Genomic DNA, 13,774 nt, shown 5'->3' with positions numbered 1-13,774 from the left:
AATTAATAAGGGTATTGGCTTTGCAGAGCTTTGGAGATGATTGAAGAAAAGTGGCTGATCCAGAAGTCTCTTTTTTTTGTGCATTAGGACTGGTGTAGGTTGACTGTGTGGACGCGCGCGTGCACGCGCAAAATTCTGCATTTGTCACTGGTGAATGAAAGGAACAGCATTACATGAAGATAATCAAAGGAAGGTCAGCGTGCGTGAAAAGCAGTTCTATCACGTTATTAAAAACACAATGAGAGGGGCTGAGCGGGAGAAGTATCTGTATAGCAAAAAACACTGAGAATAAATAGAAGTATTTTCTTTTCCTGTTGTCTGGGGCTATGCAAGTTTAAAAACTTGACAAAGTGATTAGACCCTGTGACCACACAAAAAAATTGTTTCTGCCACTCCGCCTTTTTGCCCAAAAATGCTCGAATTTTACCCCCATGTGGAGAGAGTACTAGGCATTTTTTTGTTGTTGTTTTGAAAAGATAATAGCTTGGTTTTTTTCAGAACTAAAAGAAATGTGTGCTCGATTTTGGAAGAATTGGACAATACAGAAATATATAAAAAGTGAAAACTCCTTATGACGACCTATGAAGTGATCATTATGGATAACATTTTTGAAAGAAGATATGCCTGTCTCTATTCTTGGTTGTCTGTTTATTGACATGGTGTCTGAGTGAAAAGTGTAATTTTTAGGTAGTTAAATAGATTTAGGCCACACAACTTCAAGTATCACCTTTGAATAAAGCTTCTGGCTGATTGCTCGCTTTTTTCTCTCTCGCTTTTCATCGAAAGGTTTTGGTATTGTGTAGACCCAATCTTTAACTTTCTGCTTATAGATTACTGAAATGTCCACATCCTTCAGGCACAACACTGGCAAATTCACAAGTATTGGGGCTTAGGAAAGGATTTGGATTGTGAATTTCTATTCTGTTTGTTAAAAAAAAAATCACGAATCAAAGAAGGCTTAAGGGTCAACACAGCTGTCTGGCCAGTCAAATCTTCTTTAAGGAAGTCAGGCTGTGTCAAGAGGAGAAGAAACAGTTGTTGTAAAGTACTTAACACAACAATGTCCCTTCCATTTCAGCCCTCCAGGTTTGGCGCGGTTTGGGCTTATTAGCCCAGGAGGGTCAGTTCTCTCCTCACAAAGCTATTTCTGCAAAGGGAAAATTGCAGGGATCAACTTGCCAGCTGTTAGCCAGAACCAAGAAGATTTTACAGAGGGATGTGAGCTACATTGTTCAGAGAGGTGCTGACATTTCAGTGAAGGATTTTAATTTTATTTTAAAAATATTTTTGGAACCATAGATTTCCAAAATTGAGTTTTTTGTCCTCTTTAGCTCATGGCATCATAGCAGTACTGGCCTGTGCTTAGCCCATCAATTGCTTGTTAGGTTAACGTATTCCTTTTTAAAAATTCCTTTTTTCTCTTCTCTATCCTCCGTTCCAATTATATTATTTTTCCAATAAAATAGGGTTTTAATATATTTGATAATCTTAATGGTCTTAGTCTGCATGGTGGTATCTGTAGGAGAAAAAGGAGAGATATTTTTATTTGTTTGTTCTGTAAAAAAATTAGGCTCAGGACACACTTCTGTATTCAGTAAGCTTTTATGGAGCTTCTATATGCAAGACGCTAGGCTAGATGAGGAGAGGACAATGAGAAAAAGTCTCAGAGCCTGCCTTCAGGAGGCTTATAGCTCAACACTTTTTCCATCTGTGTTGTCCTTGCCATCAAGTATTTATCAAAGCCTTCTTCCGTTTAGAGTGTAGGACTAGATATTGCACAGAAGCTATCGGGAATGGCCAGATATTTATCCTCCAGAGGGAACACAACTCAGTTTTAGGCAATAGTCCTGAAGCAATTACAAAGAGCATTTTTCCTCTTTAAAAAATACAATTGTAAAAATAGCTTTGCTTTTTTTTTTTTTTTGGTGGATCTTTGAAAAATTTGAGGCCAAACAAAGTAAATGGGAAGAAAATGAGGTGAAAGTTAAGTGGTAAGACAATGTTGATGGTAAGTTAGGGAGCACTTAATAAAAAATGAATATGCAGGCAGTGCCTTGGTTTCCAAATTTCATGAAATTCAAATGCTGTTTCTACACATTTGAATGAAAGAATATATAGTGAGTGCACAGTTTTCAGTGTCAATCATAGGCATAATGTTAACAAAGCAAGTTTATCACATTTATCTTAGCCATCTGTATGTGAATTTCTTGCTGTTGGGCAGTTTTGCATTTGAATTCTTAGCTGTCTGTTTATGGTGTTAGGCAACCAGTTAAAAAGTTAAAATTTCATTCTCTCAACTAGTTGTTACACCTTCACAATGTCAAACACCAAGTTTTTCTAATTAAAAAAGCAGAATTAACAGTGACGTCTTACACACACAACTATTCATCGGAAGACTTCAGGATGTTTTATTAAGTATTTTTCTCATATACTGCGATGCCATTAGGAATAATTTATCTTCTGATTACCCCCAGAAAATGAGCATTTAAGGCGAGAGTGTGGAACACTGATTTACTAATGTATAGAAATTAAGAACTGAAGGCTATCTTTGTTATGACATGTCAACATGGAAAAATTGCTAGTTTGGTGGGATGACAACATTTACACAATTGATGAATCTGTGCCATGCCATATGAAACATGAGGATAACATAGGTGTAGATGTTTTGAAAGTGGATTCAACTGTTTTCAACGTTCCTGAAACTTAGCAGACAACCAGAATATTTTCCAGCCTAGGGGACTTCTATTTATATAACTGTTGTTCCCTATTTAACTGAGTCCTCTATGGTCTGGTTAGTTTGGAGTTTTCCCTGAATTTGTTCCAAACAAATACTGCAGTTGGACTTCAGTCCGAGACAGAAGAGACTGCTGAATAACGGGAATGTGGTAATACAATAGATAATTAAGCCCTCTGGAAGGGATCCCACAGTTAAATCAAGTTTTTATTGTTTCTTTCATGTGCCTGGCTCTGTGGGTCAGGCGGGGCCCTCTGCCCTCACATATGAAGTTTATCATGATCCCTTGGATTGCTCTGGACATCCTAGGAGCAGTGTGGGATAGTATTGCTGTCATCAGGGCTGTTCTCACAACATCATAACTCCCCGCATGTCAGCAAATCACAGGCCTTGGGAAACCTTTCCTCAAGGAGCCAGTGGATGTTTTCTTCCCTTTCTTTTGGAGCGGACCAATTTTCCAAAGAAAGGGACTGAAAAAGGGGAAAGTGGCTGTCACACTTAGAGCTTTCTCTGCATCTTTCTTTGGACCGGCTGATTGGCAGCTCCATGGTGAAAAAGACTTGGGTAATGATATCTATTAGCATCAGTAATGAACTAATTCTGCATTTTATCAAGGTAGTCGAGGAAGTGTGTGTGTGTGAGGAGGAGTTAGTTTAGTTTTATTACTGTGACATTACTTGGAGATCAAGTAATGGGCATGCAGTTACTCATGAAAGGGGCCGGCAGATGGAATGACAGAGGCAATTGTTACATTTTTGCTTTACTTTATCTTTTGTTGGCCCCACTCCTGGCACAACAAAATTTCAGGAATATAAAAATCAAACATAGCTAGGCAATAAACTGATGTCTGTGTTAAATTGCAGGGGGCTTAGCTCGGCGTAAGCACCATCCATGGGCTGTGGTTGTGTTTGTGCAGGCACTTAATCTCTCTCTTTTTCTCGCTTTTTAATTTTAGAGGGTGATTGGAAACATTCCCTGCTCAGAGGTGTTTTCTCTTTTTATATGTATTGGTCCCTGGGAAAGACTTTCTTGGAATCTAAGACTTAAAATTTTGAAATAAAATTAGATAGCAGGAGTAGATATTCATAGTATTCTGGGAATTAAAATACTAGGTATGAACATTCCTTTTTACAGTAGGCTTATGGGATTCTTTTGATCCTTACATAAATGGAACACATTTTTGAAAGTTATTTGTTCAGTCTAGTTTTACATATTACACCTACCTGGCTAGGAAATAGCTTTTGATATTCAGATTTTAGTGCCAGTAACTTTCCTGATCGTTCATTGTGCTCTTGCTTTTTCATTTTTCTTATTTATAACATTTGTATTAATCGAAAGACCACTAATTTCAGGGAAGCCGCTTCATTATTGCTTTTTAATTCTGGGAAGGTTTTTGGAGATAGTGGGCAGGAGCTGTTTCTCTAATGAGAACAATTCCAATTATTTCATTATCAGCTATTTTTTCTTTTATAGTCAAATTATTTAGGTCATAGTGTTTAGAAGGGAGAAAGTAGACAAAGGTTTAAAATACTCATGATACGATCAGAAATTTACTAAAGCATCTTAGAATAAATGCATTTTACAAAATGTCATTGTTGGATTTTATGAAGTTCAAAATAACCAATACTGAATGTTATAATCTTGGTTATTAAGTACAGATATACAACACTGGAAAATGAATTATGAGGAAAAAAGCACAATCACATCCACAAGAGAAAGATTTAAAAATAATTTCTGCTCTAACTCTGAAACCTTAGCTCTACGTCATTGTTTTTCAATTTTCTTTCTTCTTTTTTATAAACATTTTTCTGACATGAATTTGTAAATGCTCTTTCGCATCTTCAGAGAGAAGTTCCCATATGAGCCACTTGGAGGGTGAGCTAGAGGGTTGGGGGCTGGATGGGGTGAGATGTGTCTCTCCTACTCTCTGCAGAGAAGCAGAAAGGCTCCTATGTGGGAGGGCTCAGCCCTATTTCCAGCATGGCTGAGGCTTCCTCTTAGGAATATTCTATATGTTTTTCTTCAAGAAGTCTCTTAGGAACATTAGACAGTCGCTGCCTTTTCAGATTTGGTTGGGGGAAGTTGGTGATTTTAAGAGCAAAGTGTAGAAAAGGTTCTGGAGCAAATATCACAGAGGACAAAGAAAAGATGCCTTTTTCCCCTCTGGGCCCCCTTAGAAGGGCCTGTTTTCTGAAAGAGAGGGAGATTCTAGTTTGGAACCCCATAGGATCAACATTTTCTCCTTAGTCTCCTTTGACTAGCATGATATGAGGTATTTTAGTCATTTTATCGTAACTGAAATTAGTTACGTTAGCATTGACCAATGTCGACTGCATCTTTGTGTCTCCTTGTCATATCTTAAATAAAATCTGTCCAACCGTCTTGCTAAAATGAAGCGAACACTCCCCAAATGTCAAATTGTTATTTTAGTAAAGCACAATTATCTGTCTATATTTTTAACCAAGATGAAATTAATAAAATTGCTATGGCCCTGGTGTTAATTAACGGGAGGATTAGAGCTATATCGGCTAAAAAGGAGGTGTAAACACTGTAATCTTGCTACATGTTTGTTTTCACACTACTGAAAATAAATAAAATGAGACTTAGGATAGGGATTAAGTTTCTTTTGGCATTAGACAGCAGATGCAACTGGAATGCAGTAGAAACCCTGAAGTATTAGTGAAGACATGGTGTAAGGAAGAAAACTGTAGCCCTACATCGGTTTCCTACCCTGTGGGTATACTTAGTCCCGTCACAAATAGCCCCATCTGGGTAGTTAAAAAAGGATTTTGAAAGCCTACCCCTGTGCTGTTCTTTACAGTGGTGAACCAAGGCAACCAAGTCATCTGTAGAGCTTGTCGCCTTGCTGCCATGCACAGATTAGCTAGAATTTAATGAAACGATTGCCAGATTCTCCATTATTGCACCATAATGTCATAACAACTAAAAATACAAAGTGGACTGTGCTTTTCCTAGTCCTCTAACTGAAGTCACATGAAAGAGTTTGATCTCTTCCAGCCTTTCAAGATTCCAGTTTGGGAATCCTATTTTTGGATAACAGCAAATATGTCTGGCCTTTCTGACTCTCTGGGCCTCCAGTGTATCCTCACACCAATAGATCGATCTGTGTTTTATTATTATTGTTGTATAATAGAGTGATAGATAGAGCTATCTGGCCACTATGGATTGGACTGCCTTATCCTACAGGTCCGATTGAACTCCATCTGTATTAAAAATATCTTAAATGTCCATCGTTGCTGGGAATGGACCACATGCTGTATCTGGACTTCACATCTGCCTCTGTCCCCTTCTCCCTCCCTTATACCCTGTAGAATTCTATTAACTTGACTCTTGCAACCACCTATCAGATGTTGCTTAAACTCCATTTCGTCAACTGCCTCAGTTTTTGCCCAAACCATTTTTGTGGACTGTTAGTGTTCTTTTGATTTTCTAATTAGCCATTTATTTATTAGTAGAGACAGAGTCTTGCTATGCTGCTCAGGCAGGTCTCGAACTATTGGCCTCAAAGCGATCCTCCCACCTTAGCCTCCCAGAGTGCTGGGATTATAGGCATGAGCTACTGCACCTGGTCTAATTAGCCTTTTAGATACACAAAATAACAGTCACATGGCCACTCAGTTGGGTGAGGCTCAGGCAAATAGATGGTGAGTGGCATAACTCTCAAGTATGCATGACCTCATGACCGTTACTCTTTGGGTAACCATTTAGGGGCCTCTAAAAACCTTTCTGACCATGCCTGGTACCTTAGTGGATGCTGGATTATGTCCTGCTACTAAGGTGGGTGTGTTTTGGTGGGTGAGAGAGGTGCCAAGTGCCTGAGTCTGATGCTGTCACCAATAAACCAGGAGAGTCATATGGCCAGAAGCCTGGCATTCGGTAGGACGTAAACACGTCACTCATTCTCAACTCTTGGCTACTTCTTTGAACATCACACTTATCCAGCCTGGAAAGAAGCATCCTTCATCTCTTGAGCACCAGGTTCTACTGCTGCGATGAGAGGAGCTCTTTGGAGCAGCTTCCTCTCTAATTCCATCCCGCCCCTTCAGTTGCACAGCAGCCACGCCTTGACTCACAATTCTGTTGCCTCCTCCCTATCAAGCCTCAGGAATCTTTAAAAGGACTTTTCGAAACAAAACAAAACACCCCCTCCTGAACTCCAGATTAGCCTCTTAAGCTCATTAAAGTTCCTTTAAATACCAAAATGTTGGGCTCCTGGGGACTATCCCCCCAAACCATATTTTCATTCTTAACATTGTTGTCATTCATTGTGCAACAGATTAAGGCCAGCTCCCTCTGGGCCCAGAAATAGGCCCCCTGTCTCTGCAGGAGGGTCCGAATATGTCTTTGTTTGAGCACCCGACAGCCTGAGCCTGAGTGGGAGCTGATGCCAGCTTGGCCTGGGGCCCCCAGCTCCAGGGCGGGGAGAGATCGATGTCTCTCCTGAGCATGGGGCCCTGAAAAGGGAATGGGCAGCTGAGAGGAGAAAGTGTGAGTTTTTGCAGTTTTGCATTTTCACAAGCTTGGCAGTCATTGGGTCCTATCCCAGTCACTGGAGAGAATCAGGAATGGGCAAGTGCTTTGATGGCCTGGATTTAAAGAGCTGTCCTTGTCCTAAAGAATCAGGGTGGCTTTAGGAGCCTTTGAGAAACACTAGAGCCTGGTTTCTGTGCATCCCCCAGGCATTCCTGGTCCATCACAGTCCACAGGTGGATTTTTATGGACATGCCTGCCTTTTGCCTAATATTTCTTCCCTTATTTCAGCCTCCTTTCCAAAGAGCTTCCTTAATAACATCCCACCTCCTCTCTGTCATTGCAGGCTTCCTTCTCTAAAGCTGGCTCTTGGGGAGAGCTTTCTCGTTTTGACAGTGGAACAAATCCTTTTAAACATAACCATCTAGAGTTTCCTCCCCTGCTATTGGCTACCCCTCACTCTTTCTCCTCTTACTCCTCCTCACATTGTGGCAGGAATTCCTGCTGTGCATGTGTTCTCCGGTAATGACAGCCACCATCTTCACAGGGATGTAGGCATAGCTCTTCAGGGATGAAAACCAGTTGGCAGTGCCATGAGATAGACTCTGGAAACCCAGAAGAGAAGAACATCCCAGGAGACCCCTCTCTGCCTCTTTTCGGCTGGAGTTTTGATCACACACCTCTTTCCCCTGGAGCTCTGTGCACCTTGAATTTCTGGATTCACTTATTTTTCTAAGCCTCATTTTCAGAATCTCAGCTTGGCTGTGCCTTCTTGCTTGTCTCATGCTCTGAACCCATCTTGTGACCTTTTATGTTTCATATTGCTTTGTGTGCCGGCTAGAGTTGGCTCTTAGTTAGCTGTCAAATTGGGAGAATGTTATGAAATAATTCACATTGGGATGGACAAGATAATGTTCTATTCTTCTGAAGATACTTTTTAACTGGAAGGGTGTTCAGTCAAAGGAATGACTATCTTAGGGTAGAATTTTAGGCTCTAGACTGGAACCGCTAGTGGAAGACATAGTTTTGTGCAAGTAACACTTTGTAGGAGGCTTCCCTGTTTATCTATATGAATGGCTGGTCAGTATTATGCACCCACTTTTTTCTTCTGAGTTTTATTTTCTTTATGCTTTGTCTTTGGTTGGGATCTTCCATTTCAAAAAACCCGTATTCATAGATAGAAGGGGATAGACAGGCGGGTATGAGCGGTTTGGGCACTGCATCTCTCTCTCCATTACTGAAAAAATAATTTGAAACACATATCCTACTGTCAACAGGTGTCCAAGCAATGGTTTTCTCATCTATACAACAGAATGTGAGAATAACGACCTCATAAGGTTATTGAGAAAATTAAAGAAGATAATGAACCTGAAAGGCCTTTTGGTAAAGTGTATAGTACTCTACAGGATTGGGTGTTATTATTGTTATTTATACATGAGTAAAAGCTTATACATAGTTTTAGAAGCTGTGTATGATAAGCCAAGACAGTGTAGTTGTTAAGAGCATAGACTTAGGAGCCAGAGCATCTGGGATCAAATCTTTGTCCCGCTGTTCCTTAGCTGTGTTACCACGGGCAAGGGTCTTACTTGCTCTGTGCCCATTTCTTCTCTCTAAAACAGGGATAATAACAGTACCAACCTCAAAGGTTCACTTTTGTTTAATATTTGAAATGCATGCCGATCAATGCTTGGCTCACAGAAAATGCTGTAAAATGATTCATTGAAAAAATGTATCCTTCTCAATTTTCAGAGAACCTTCACATATATTATCTCTATTGATCCTCACAACAGTTTTAAAAGTTAGGTAAGGAGAGGTTTTTGGTTTTCTCCTCTTACACTTTATAGCTGAGGAAATAAAGGCTCAGGGAAGTTAACAACTTGCCCAAGGTCACGCTATTGGGGAAGAGGAAACTGGGATGCTGTCCCTAGCTTCTAACTCCTTTTCCAATGGCCTTTCCACTAAATCACACCATCTGCTGCTTGAATTCTGGTGTTCACACCCCAGTGAGATCACAATTCTCAGTTTGTCCTGTTGAAACAGCTCTTGGAAAACAAGTCCCCACCTGCTAGATACTTGAGCTTTCAGGCAGCCTCCCGATGGTCAGCTGTTTATAGTATTCTGTGGTTTTAAAGGAAGTTTTTAGGATTTGGGGATTGCATCTATGTATGTATGAGAAATCAGCTCGTGTACGATCATTGCTCTTGTTTATCCAACTCCTTCACACACAAAGCTGTCCTTGCCCATCCTTTCCTATCCCACACTATCCACATTGATCTCTATTGCCCCTCTAGCATACAGCATAGCTGTTCTTCCCCCCAGGCCTCTAGAAGAAGGACAAAAAGGCAGGCGGAATCCATTTTCTTTCTCTCCAACTCCCAGGGTTTGCTATTGGTGACTTTTGTCCCGGGAGCTTGTCTGCACATTTGGCAGCAGAACTGTTGAATATCATATCCGGAGCTTCCAGCATAACTTCCATCGGGACCAGCCGGCAGCTGTCCATCCATTCCTTGCATAACCCCTTTCCAAGTTTTCTTCTGAACTGTGTTGTATTTTCAAACAAACCTCAGCCTTAGCTAGAAAAGATCCCACTGTGCCCCCAGTGGAGGCTGATTTCCAGAACTGTTGACATCCCTCTTGTTTGTTTCTTGGCCTGGCTGTATCAAAAAGTGATAATGGAATTCCAGTTTTTAAGGAGTATTCCTGTATTGTATTATTTCTCTCACCATTGCTGAAATTTTATTCTCTTACAACTAGTTGTAGTCCATTTTGGAGAGGTGAAATATGTGTCTGAATTTAATATGTGTAAACTGATATTTAATGAAACTGGAGATTTCAGGTAACATATGAGCAACTGGAATGTACTTTACCTAGTTGCATGTGGAATTTTCTAATTTAGAGTTAGACGCTTATAAACAGTTGGTTCATTAATTAAATCACTCATTCATTCATTTAATCATCAAACATCCGTATTAAATTCCTGTATGTGTCTGGTATGTAAAAATGAATAAAACAAATCACTGATGTACTAAAGGTCTAGCAGAGACTATTTAGACATGTAAATTAAGCAGATGTTTGAAAAAAAGAGTAACATTATTTTAAGAAAGGCTGGCCACAGGGATAGAGAACCAGCTTATCTAAATTCCTTGGTTCTGTATTACCATGTGCTATTCATCATCTTCAAGGCACTTATTACAAATTGAAATATATATATATATACACACACATATATACACACACACACACACACACACATATTTGGTTTATTGTCTGTCTGTGTCACTAGACCATAAGCTGTATGAAGGAAGACACTTCTTATTTTTGTTTTGTTTCATAACCTCTGCATCTTCATAATCTTGCACAGTATTCAGCGAATACATGTTAGTTGAATAGATAAATTAATGACATCACTTGCTTGGGGTTGTTTAAAAAGCTTCATGGAAAAGGTGACATGTTAACTGGCTCTTGGAGGATGAGTGGGAATGTAGGAAAAGGGGAGAGGATGGTAGAATCCAGGTGGAGGAAGAAACATGTGCAAATGGATGAAGTCCTGAAAAGGAAGTGTGCTAGTCACTGTGGTCACTGGTCGTGGACATGGTGGTGCCACAACATCAAGTGCATTTAGGGTATGGTTGGTTGTGGACTGCAAAATCATGCCAAGTGGCTAGGAGTGTTGTGTAACATGCAAAGAACATTCAGTTTCATACTGTGGTTAGTAGGCAGCCAGCAGGGATTTCTAAGCATGAAATATTGTGGCCATATTTATTTTCTGGAAAGGTAATTCTGATGGCAAACAGGGGCACTGGAAGGAGCCTGGGTAGAGACTGGCAGAGACCACTTGGATAACTGTTGCTATAGTCTAGTCAAGAGATAATAAGGATATGAATTAAGGTGAGACATTGGGAATGAAGAGGACAAACATGACCTGGAAAATATTCCTGACATAGGATAATTTGAACGTCATGACTTTTGACTGAGGAAAGGGATGATAAAGAGAGAAGATTTGAAGATGATCCAGAAGGGACAAGGTGGACTGTCATGTCAGTACCTGATAGAGGGAATTTAAGAAGTGAGCAGGAGACAGGCAGAAGCGGACAATGAGAATAACTGTGAACATGTTATGCTAAGTTACTGGCGGGACAGTCAGGTGGAGCTATCCAGGAGGCAACTGTGAAAGAAGATCTGGAAACTAGCCAGGGCACAAGACTTTGGGATACATTGTCATATAAATATGAGAAGAGGAGAATGCCCAAGGGTGTACTATGTGAAAAGAGAGCCAAGGTTCACTCTGTGGGGAACACCAGAATTCAAAGAGCTTTGGGAGATTCTGTAATGAGATGACACAGAGGCAGGGGAGAACATCGCAGTGAGTGGAGTTCTGGAAGGCAGGGCAGTAGTAGGGAATTTCAAGAAGTAGGGCTTCCTGTTTGCCCTTATTAAGAGTAGTTTTGGCCAGGTACAGTGGCTCATGCCTGTAATCCCAGCACTTTGGGAGGCTGAGGTCGGTGGATCACTTGAGTCCAGGAGTTTGAGACCAGCTTGGGCAAAACATTAGCCAGGTGTGGTGGCACATGTCTGTGGTCCCACTTGCTTGGGAGGCTGAGGCGGGAGGATGGCTAGAGCTCAGGAGTTCCAGGCTGCAGTGAACCATCACCACTGCACTCCAGCCTGGGCAACAGAGCAAACCAAATAAAATTAGGTTTGCTAGAGGCATAGAGGGTACAGGACAGCATTTTATACCATATAAAAGCAGAAATAGGGGGAGTGATGTGGCCATTCTTTCAAGAAGATGGGTAGTGAAAAAAAGATGGGGGGAAAAGATAGCACTTGGGGTACAGATAGAACGAAGGGAAGATGCTTAGAATGAGGTAGTTTTGAGCCTGCTTGATGGCTAAGGTGAATTTAGCCAGGGAAGGAAGGAAGTTGAAGATCCAGGAGGGAGAGTGGGCATCCATTTGACAGAGGAGAAACCTGGGGAAGGGTCAGGGACACATCTGGGGCACAGGTTCTGCCCCTGCTTTGCTCCTTCCCAACTACTCCTTCCCTTTGTTCTTTTGTGCATTTCCCTGTGGATTGGTTGGAACTGATCACTGCGGTACAGGGGGTGGCAGTGGTGGGTCTGCTTTCCATCAGTCCTCAAGACCACTCAGTAGGTGAGAGCTTCTCACAGAGCTGCTTTGGCAATGCGTTCCTGGGTCATGGGCCTGGGAATGGCAGTAGAGCGAGGCTCCCACCTATTTCCTTCTTCTTCAGATACCATTCATCTCAGTGGAAAGCTCACCTGCCTGACCTCTCTTTGTGTTTGCTCCTGATCCATGCAGGGCTCTATTGCATGTTGTCCGAAGTACATCACCACGTGGCCAATTCCCCAAGACGAGTCTACAAGCCTCCCCAGGCCGGGAACCAGTCAGCTGTGCCTATGTGCATGCCTGTCAGTTGAAGAGCTTTTGCTTTCTGTGATGCTTAGGAGGACTCTCAAAACAAGAGAGTTCAGGGTGTGGGTACCATCTTCCTTGTTTACCAGACTGTAGTGATGCAGCCTGTACCCAGCTGTTGCTGTTTTGTAGCGTTATCCACTTGGTTGGTTAATACGTTTACTTCCCCAGACTGGAGAGTAGGGTGACTAGCGGATAACAGTGGGTTTTCAGAATCTTTGAGCTTTAATTCTGTCTTTGCCTCTGCTTTGGCTTGCTGGGCCTGGGCAAATCATTTAACCTCTTTGAGATGATCCCATTTATTGCAGTGCCTTTACCTTGAGCTCTCTGAGGTGTGGAACATGCTCACAAACTGCCTGATGTGTGCAATGGTGGAGAATTAATTGTTTTGACAGGGAGAGGGAGAACAGTGTGTGGTCAGGTGGGAATACTTCCCTAGGTCTAGGGCTGTCATATCCATATAACCATAGAAAAGAAACAGTGACAAGGTCATAAGGGGCCAGACCTCTGAGCTTACAAGGGAATTAAACTGAACTTGGTGCTACCAAGGAAGCCAAGTATTTTCCAATGGCTCTGCTTCTGTGGCCAGCAAATTCAGTGGAAAATATGTTAGTGACGGGTTATTTGATATCATAGACATCCAACTAATTCATGGAATGGATTTTTCTACTTGTCAACTGGTTGTTAGACCTTAGTTTGGACTGAGCTCAATAGAGCTAGAAGGGAGACTTGGGTAGAGAACTGTAATACAAATTGCAATACTTAATGATGTATTATTTTTCAATTTCCCTGTTGACAGTTAAAGAGCAAGGGCCAAATGAAATGCACTCTTTTAAATGGCAACATGGACACAGTGGGATTGTTGGAAAGCCATTAGTAGGCAAACCTAGTTAATATCAGCTCAGGTAAATGCTCTCCATCACTGGCCCCTTTCCCCCAACTCAATTATTAAAGGATTAAAGGACTTTCCCAATGAACTCCCTTAAAAATTTAATGATGTGCAGTATTGCAGAGGTCAAACTGTTACGATGAAGCGATTTCAGCTTTGCCCTGACATTGCTGGCTAATCAGAGAGAGAGAAGGTTCTGAAGCTCACATTACCTGCAATGTGGTAAGG

General features: G+C 41.3%; 1 protein-coding gene across 2 annotated transcripts in view; it reads left to right on the top strand.

The window, feature by feature from the left end:
- Positions 1-13,774, top strand: part of LMX1A (LIM homeobox transcription factor 1 alpha) — a 155,056-nt gene that overhangs the window by 4,631 nt on the left and 136,651 nt on the right. The window lies entirely within an intron of this gene.

The sequence above is a fragment of the Piliocolobus tephrosceles genome, chromosome 1 (genome assembly GCF_002776525.5).
Source record: "Piliocolobus tephrosceles isolate RC106 chromosome 1, ASM277652v3, whole genome shotgun sequence".
Taxonomy (NCBI): domain Eukaryota; kingdom Metazoa; phylum Chordata; class Mammalia; order Primates; family Cercopithecidae; genus Piliocolobus; species Piliocolobus tephrosceles.
The sequence above is the reverse complement of the archived record's forward strand: the minus strand, read 5'-3'. Positions and strand labels throughout refer to the sequence as shown.